Source organism: Pyxicephalus adspersus, chromosome 10, assembly GCF_032062135.1.
Source record: "Pyxicephalus adspersus chromosome 10, UCB_Pads_2.0, whole genome shotgun sequence".
NCBI lineage: Eukaryota > Metazoa > Chordata > Amphibia > Anura > Pyxicephalidae > Pyxicephalus > Pyxicephalus adspersus.
The window spans coordinates 36,407,868-36,416,978 of NC_092867.1; the positions used below are offsets into that span (position 1 = coordinate 36,407,868).

At 38.2% G+C, this 9,111-nt stretch overlaps 1 protein-coding gene across 1 annotated transcript in view; it reads left to right on the top strand.

Annotated features, from left to right (window-relative positions):
• Positions 1-231: 231 nt before the first annotated feature.
• NDST2 (N-deacetylase and N-sulfotransferase 2) overlaps positions 232-9,111 on the top strand; it is a gene marked incomplete in the record, with an annotated part of 86,695 nt that continues 77,815 nt past the window's right edge. Inside the window, 2 exon segments of the mRNA XM_072425084.1 lie at positions 232-3,146; positions 7,361-7,463.

Below are 9,111 nucleotides of genomic sequence, written 5' to 3' on the forward strand. Positions count from 1 at the left end.
CATGGCCTAAGAGGGGATTAGCCAGACCTGCTGCTCTGCAAGCTAGATAAATGGACTTGTTTCAGAACTGCCAGCACTCCTGCACTTTACTTCTGCTTTTATGCATTTCAAATGATTTACCCTTGTTGATTAGATCATCACAGCTATTGCTGCCAGCAGGGCCGTCTGGTATGACATGAGTTAATGCTGCAGGATCTGAGAGAAACTCTTTAGTGATCAAAGTGCTTCATGTGTGTCATTTGAAATATTACACTGCAGTTGTAGCTGTGTTAAATGTATTTATTTCAGCTGGAAAATTGTAAATGTTCTCAAGTTTGTTTGTTTCCTGTCATACTAACTCCTGTGCCAAATGATCCAGAGTGCATTGCCTCCCTGTAGTTTTGGTACACCGTCTGACTTGGCACAGCAATCTTCAAGTACAAATCTATAGTGCTACTGTACATGCTTTACAGTCAGAACATCGTGACTCATTTTGATACTTGGGTTGTATTAATGTGTATTTTTAGGCTGATCTCTTAAAGCAAACAAACAAAAATATTTGGTTTGTTCATCCTGTATTAGAAAAAAAAGTTTTGGGTCAGTCTGTTTTTGGATGTAGCAGCTGGATGTAGACTTCTTGTCTGTATTCATGTAAGCTTCAGCTATTGAACTCTATAAACTGGCTTTCTTCAATGTAGAAAGAAATTAGTAGTTAAATGTTCCTAATTCATATACCTTAACATCAGCTCTGCGTAGATAGTGTAAAGCTATAATTCAACTTTATATTTATATAAATTGTTTACTGTTAAAAACATCACAAAATATTCCTAGATGACTATACCTTGGCTAAAGAACTGCACTGGAAGTGGTAACTGTTCTGATCCCAGGTTTTTCTGAATAAAACTTCTGACCCAGCTATCAGTTAAAGGTGTAAATGTCAGCTTAAGGTATTGTGCTCCGTAAACACTTTATTAAACATAGAAGCTATGGAGCCAGATAGATGGTAAAAGATGACTGGCTAGAGAACTGTATTTTATTATTGCAGTATGTCATGGTGCTAATAAAAATAGGAAGGAAATGTATTCTAAAGCATTATAGATTCTTTCGAGAACAAAAAGTCTGCGAGGTAATAATGCTATCCAAGAACATTACCTCTGTGAAAAGACAGAAGGATTGTTCAATTTTCTTTTGAGAGCCTCTTGATTTAAACTTGATAGAAGGCTTATTTGACTAATAAGCAAATTCAAAAGGGGAACTTGACGTGTGTGTAGTTCTTTGTGTATTTATAAGGTTTTTTGGATAGACAATAAAATGAATTGAAATGAGTTTGAAAACCCAATACAAGTTTTACAGATCTCTAAAAACTAGTCCTGTAAGGAAAGCGGTTTAGTATGATAATCCTAAAATAGTTAAGGAAAAGTCTAAATTATATGCCCATTTTGGAAGAATTTTTTCCTTTCATTGGCAAGTATAGGTTTAACTAGGTATGTATAGCTTTTAATTGACTTGAATATGTAAGCACTGTGTATGAAAGTTTTAGAAACAAAGATTAATAAAAAGACTGTCGCCTTGCCGTTTAAGTCTAAGCTGGCAATAAAATACCTAAATAAAAATAAAAAAAGCTGTCATGTGGCAGGAGGTCACATGCTTCCTCAAACCAAAAAGCACCAGGTATTTTATGCTGGTTGAAGTAGAGGAAGGCTTAAGCTATGTACACGTCAGATGATTTGTTGTCCGAAACGAGCTTTTGGGCTCATCTTGTGCAAGAATCTGACGTGTGTACAGCAGTTGTTCTGATCCATGAAAGACAGGTAATGACTGGCTGTGTACATAGTTTTTGGTGGTGGAGCACTGAAGGGATGCACATCAGGGAACAGAGCTGGCTAGGGAACATTTTTTTAGGCTCATTCACTTGGACAGAGTGACCGTGCCTCTTTAAGTGACCATTTGCATAATGCAGGAACGTCCTGGCTACCAGTGGGTTAATATAATTAATGTGCATTTGTCAAACACAATAAGCTTACTGGGTTTCTCACTGCCTCTCATCTTTTAAATGGATTACCCAGAGCAGGCTGAGAGTTGGACATAAGCACTTGTTTATGACCCTAAGTTCTGAATAACAGGCAACAATGGATTATGCAACACCAGAGAGAAGTGAAATGCATATGTTTTGGCTTTACAAGTTCTGCAAATGTATTTATGGAAGGACTTTATTTAAAATGACTTTTATGTAACATTTCATGTGAAACTAATTCTGGATTATGAAAATCAATCTGAAAACTTTACAAAAGTATTAGTTTAGAGAAGTTTGAAAGCATGTAATATTTACTTCCTTAAAGTGGAGAAGTTTAAAAAAATTTGAGTGTTTTCCTAACATTCACCTTTCAGTAAAGTAACAAGTCTGTGAAAATAAATTCCTGTTATGTTATGATTTTTAGCAGCTGTATTTTTTTTCAGAAAAGTGCATTTTGCCCAGGTTTAAATGCTGTCATCAGTTTGCTGCAGGGAGGAGGAAGCATTTCCTCATTCTCTTTGTTCCCAGTTAGTGGAATGTAATCTTCTTAGTAGCACGTCACCAGGTGAGAGGCTGCTACAAGGGCAACTCTATATCAAATATTTGTGAATAAAAGCACAGGATGTCTATTATTCATCATCATAAAGCTACCTATAAGGAATACTAAATTCAAAGACATCAGTGGCCTAAGTCAAAGGATTGTATCTTTGTAAAAATAAAGTCTTCTTTACTTACAGTCCATTAGGTCCCCAAGTACAAATGGCTCCGAATGAAAAGTCCCTTCTTCTGGATGTGGGTAATGTCTCTTCCAGGAGATAAACTCATTTAACATTTCTTAAGAATACATTTTTTTCCTGTTTTTGATACTTTGTATGATAACAAAGGCATAAGGGTGGAAATGTCCAGTGTGAGCGAGGGCAGAGAATTGCTGCAGGGATATCTTTATATAACTATAAATACTCCATCTAAAAAACTCTTTCATACTTGGTGTATTTCAGCAACAAGGTGTGCCTAAGAAAATGAGCCTTGATTTGTGGAAAGGAATTCATGCAAAGCCCAAACTAATCATCTTGAAGTTAAGCTAATAACAGAGCTAGCAATCAACACGATTCTTGGATTCCATAAGCAGGAAGATGTTCAGATTGGTGTTGAGGTTAGATTGTGCTTACCGCTTCTTCACACCTTCGACTTGGGGCCCCAGGAGTAAGATTCTACATGTGGCTGCTCTAGAGAATAATTGAGGACGGCAGTGAGCAGTTTAGTATTGGCCACTGGCACAGTATTGTGGGTGCTACAAATTTATGCCTGTCCCTGCTGCCAATGTGAGCATAGCCTTAAACATGCCTATTTATCATTGCTGTGTATACACCAAGAAGTTCCTTTGGGTTGACCAATAAACACAAAACATCATATTTCTGTTTTCAAGATGAAATGGCACTGGGACAGCTTTACACAGAATCAGAAAAGTGTGGTGTTGATGGCAAGGTAGAACATAGAGACAAATGTACTTCTTGAAATCCATTCTGCAGGGGATTAGCCCCCTTCTTGGTCTCAGCACCTGCCATGACTCCTGAAATTTCCACCCAATAGGCTTATTTATGGTTTGTTTTCGTTAGTAATAGTTGTGGATAAAAACGATCCCCTTTTGATTTCCCGCATGCATATTGCATCTTCTTTTGGAGTCTTTCTGGGGTTCCTCACTATAGCATATTACTGGGGGCTTGTACTGACCTACCAAGCCTGAATATGCAAACAGCAGCACCCATGATGCCACTGGTGACATTTCTTCTTAAGAATGCTAGTTATATGGTCTCCCTGTTTCAGTGGTTTTAGCTCTTTTTAGTTTAGGACCTGGAATAAATATGAAGATTTCTGACTTAATTCACAAATCTGCATATTTACTGATGAAGTTTTTGTTTCTGCTGATATTAATTTATAATACAAGGATAAGTATGAAAGCCTCAGATTGTGTACCCTAACTGCAAAGGTATTGCTATCCCCTTATTTGCCTTGATAGCTTCCCTTTATAAACCTTTTTATCAGTAGTAAGCAATCGTAGATGAGTACCGGCCAGGAAATTAGTGAGCGCACATTCATTAGGTGCTTAGAATAGGAGCATTTACAAATTGTTTGGTTTAGCTTTAACATACATAATGCAGTAGTAATTTCTAGCACAGCACTGATATTAATTTTCACTAATCCTAAAGCAGGTTTGTGGAAAAGGCTGTGTTATATAAAGGTAGATAACAATTATTATTATTTTTTAATTATATTGATGATCTGTATCTGCAAGGCTACTTGTTTTTATGGTATAATGTCTGACAATTGTAAGAATTACCTTTTGATTTGATCAGCTCATTGCCATGTATGTTACTGTGCTTGATGTTTACCTGGCCCATGTATTTGGATGGGGCTACCTTACAGACCAAGGCACATGAGGGGGAACATGAATCGGACCTGCAGCCTTTTGCTAGTGTAATAGACTGCAACACATGGTAGCCAAGATGTCTGGATGAACAACATTGTCTCCTGAGCCTCGCTTCTTATTTAAATTAAAAATGCCTGCCCCCCAGTTTTTAGTTTATTTAGGTGAGGGGGGTTTATTTTATTTTGGTATTTAGATATCTTTTAAAGTTTTAATCAGCACTAATAGGACGTTTTCAGCTCCAGTGCTCGCAGAAAAGGATGCCCAAAATATTTTTGCTGGTGGTGGAGGCATCTGATAATTCAAGTATTAATTGTAATTGTCTCCTAGATTGTAAGCTCTTCGGAGCAGGGTCCTCTTTTCCTCCTGTGATACTGTCTGTCATCTGCAGCCCCTATTTAATGTACAGCGCTGTGTAATAAATTGGTGCTGTTTAATAATAATAATTAGCTGTTGGAAGGGCAGGCAGGTACAGGTCAGTGCAATATGGAAGCTCACACTCCATCAATAGGAACAAGTTGCATCTGACACATTTGGGTGTAAAACAGTTTGCTATTCTTGAAACTATTTACAAATAGTATTATAAATGATACTTTACACAATGCTCACCTAGATATGTGGCCAACATGCACTTTGTGGTAGCTTTTTGTAATTTGGGATGCAACTGGTGGCCATCCCCACCCTTTCCTGTCTGTCTGACAGTCCATGCTTTACCCCCCCCCCCCCCATTATGGGAAGGCTAGAACCTTTGTCAGATTTTTATTTTGATCTATGTCCCAATGTAAATTTTCTCTTCGCTTCCTGTTTGGTAAAACTGCCAGGAAGTGGGTACATACATTTCTAATTTGAGCTCTATGTAGTACTAGACTATACCATAAAAACATGTGGTTTGACACTTTTATTACATGCTAGAATTTATTATCCCACTTTTTTGGATTCTTTTAATGGTCTGGCTTTGTAATCTTGTCCAATGTTTGCAAAACTTCACATGATCAAATGAAATTATTGTCATATCCCAACCATTGTTGCCTTAAACTTCACATACACAATGCCAAAAATATTTACACATGTATAGAAGAGGCATAATTTATAGGTGACACTTCTTAGAAGAAGTGGGTGTAAGTATATGTTATTTATTTGTGTGGCATTTCTAGCTGGTCTGACAGGTCTCCTGTAAAGTTCCATTGACACACAAAGTAATGTTGATCTTTTCCTTTTGAAGACTTATTTGTTAAGGGATTTAGTAACTTGTGTAGGCACCGTTCACCTTTAAGTCGTGTTTTCTATGTTCTTGAATGGTTCATATCTCCAGTTACCCTATTATTTCTTTTTTAGTATTAAAAGGTTTTGAAAATCCTGCATAGGTGTTCCAGGGACAATTTAGTGTAGGCCTCAGATACCTGATTGTGAGAACATCCTGTGACATATCAGGACTTTAAAGAAAAAAAAATACAGCTTGGCTGTATTTGTCAGGGTGGAAATCCTTTCTTTTTTTTTCTTGGTGATATGGACTTTTACGTATTGCCAAGGGTATATCTTACATAATAAAGTGGTTCCAAGTAGTTTCAGGAAATGTATTAGTAAAGATGAGTAATGATTATACTCAATGGGATGTATAAAAAGTATAGACTTTTTTCAAGCTAAACTAAAGGGAAATCCAAAGTTTCCCTTGCAGTGAGGCTCTCCTGCATTGAAGGAGTTACATGGTAGGGTACCAATAAAATCAGTTTTGTGGACCTTATTCCCTCCTCCGCTGGCATCCAGCTTTTAACTCCCCCAGTGCCCCAGGTTGTGGGTGGGCCTTTGGCATCTTCTGTTCATGTATTGTACATGATGATGTTGGAGTGCCTGCCACCAACACCGCTGGGAAGAGAAGCAGCTATATGGGCTGTTCTCTTGGAAGGGGGGTTTCCCTGTTCTCTTGTTAAGGTGAGTGGTTTAATGGTACCCCAGAACCAAAAAATCTCCTTTCAGTGCAGAGTACAACTGTGGTTGATTTCCACCGGGGATCCTGTCTATTCTATTCAATTTTAGTAGTGGTCATTAAGTGGTACAATGAAAGCCTGACCATGGTCACCTTTTACACATTTTTCTTTCTAATAATCTTTTGTTAAAACCATGAAGAATGTGGATGTGTGACTATCAGGCTTTTGGAACAGAGGAAACATTTTTGCAATGACCTTTCCAAACCTATTACTGAAGCTTCTCTTGTCTTAAGTTCACTCTCGAAAGAGTTATAGGGTGTTTTTCTCTTTGTAGCACCTGATAATTAAACCCTAGCACCCACTTCCTGGCTCTCTGTCGCCTGTAAAACCAGCTGTTGACTCCTGAAATTATTGGCAGTCTTCGTTCTGGAATCATTACACAGATAATCTTTCTGACAAAATATTTATGATCGTTTGTACTGTGTAAAGGTGCGTACACACTTCCAATTTTTATCGTTCAAAACGAATGACGAACGATCGATTGGGCAAAAAATCGTTCGTAAAAAAGTAACCAACGACGCCGACGAACGAGGAAAGTCGTTGGAAACGAACGACCGGACCGGCGGATCGGATTGGACGACGATCGTTGAACATCGTTCGTGTGTACGGTCGTTCGTTGATCGTCCATGGGCTGAGCATGCGTAATGAACGAACGTTCTTTCACTTACCTGTCGTGCACATAGTTCCTCTATCGCTCAAACGATCGTATCTATTGTGTGTACAATATCTACGAACGATAGTGTCGTTATCTCTATGTGCAGGATCGGTGCTATACGATCGTTCGTAGATATCGTGCAGGATCGTTCGTCGTTCGTTTTCCAACGATAATAATTGGAAGTGTGTACGTAGCTTTAGTTTGGACAGGGCTACTGAAAGTTTTTAAGTGCTAATTAGATTTGGCAAGATTAGTATTAGTAATCATCATGAAATATTAACTGTACTGTTTTTATTTCCTAGGTTCTGTTGGCTTTATTTTAAACATTAAGGATTCCTGGTACAGCACTGAACAAGTTTGTTTCACAACTTTTTAACTGCTGGTGAAGAGTATGAAGATCTAAGGCAAGTAATGAAACACATGTGATGATCATGTCTTATTTATTTTAGGGGGAACTCTTTAATATTACTGTACACTTTGTAATGATAAGTACTGTTGTTTTAAAACCAGAAAAAGAAAACGTAATCCAAGGTACCTAAAATTACCTTATTTGTGTTCTGAACTACTCCCTATGTTTTAAGAGCCCCAGGAAAAACTCAGTACTACTTAGTATTGGGCTTGTGTACATCCTTTCTGCTTCCAGCTTGAGACCTCAGTTACCAAACCCTATCGCTGTCATGTGTGAATGAAAATCAAATGCTTTGCAAATATCCACATTCTGAAGTAAATTTTGTATTTAGAGGGGCTCATCTAGCTGTCACAAGTACCCCCCACTATAGTCTCAGTCCCCCCGGCCCCCAGCCACAGGGTTCTCCCCAGACCCTTTTAGCTGGGCGTACCACCCGGCACTTTTCAGCACCCACCCGGCTGTTTTTGGGTGGTTACTAGAGTTACTAGAGTTTGGTCACAATAAAGGGGCTACCACCCACCTACAATTTCTTCCCACCCGGCTTAAAAAAAATTCCGGGTTGAGCACTGAGCCAGGTAACAAAGCTGAGCAATGGATGGGTGATTGTTGGGAAGAAACTGTAGCAGCCAGAGTGGCCACTTCCTATTAGTCTGTCTGTCCATACTACAGTGGAAATTAATATTTTGCAGGGTGGTGGCTTTCAGCATTATTGCTGCTGATTCACAACCCTGTATCTTGTCATTTAGCAGCTAGCAGTACCTAGTCCTTCTCATTGTTTGCAGGATTACAGTGCTGCTATGGTTGCTGAAACCCTCCCACTGTGAGTGGCTGCGATGGGGAGCATGTGAGATACAAATGAAGAATTGGCTGGTCATGGAAGGTTTTTGTGTATTAGGCTAGGTAACTGGATATTATACATATTCAGATTATCCGGAGCCTTTAGTTACCCATTATAATTACCCAGTGCAACTTGTTTCCTGAAATTTTTGTTCTGAAATTAATATGTAGAACTGGTATGATGGGTTTTTCTTTGTCACACAGGAGCATTTAGTTATAAAATTATAATTTTTTAGTTATACCTTATTTGGGGTAGTTTGTGTTGTTGTTAATTTTGTGTTGAATTAGGTTTACTGAACTGGTTTGATTGGTATCTTTGAAGAGTATGTAAGAGAGAATTGTCAAACTAAACATAAGTAACCATTGACTCCTGGAGAAATGTTGTTCTAATTGCTAGCTGTGCACAGAATGATTCTTTTTAGAAAGAAGTACCAGTTTTACACTGGATGTCCGCCCAGGATTACGTTCTTTGTAGGGCGTTTTAACATGTTCAGCTGATGTCTGCATACAAAGTAATCACAGAGTAGGAAACCACACACAAGAACTGTGCATGTCATTCCTTATGTAGAACATTGACACTGCCACATGAGTTGCTTCATTATCTTGTTCCAAACATTATGGTATCCCAAAAGCCGGAAAAAAAAAAAAAAACTTTCACTCCCATTAGCCCTTTACTTTTGTTCATTCCATGGATTTGTTGAACTGGAAACAAAATTTGTGTAAGGCCTTTAGTAGAAAAGATGTCCAGGGTTATCCTCTGGAATCATGTAGGTCTTAGGAAATGATTGGTAAGAGACTATATATATA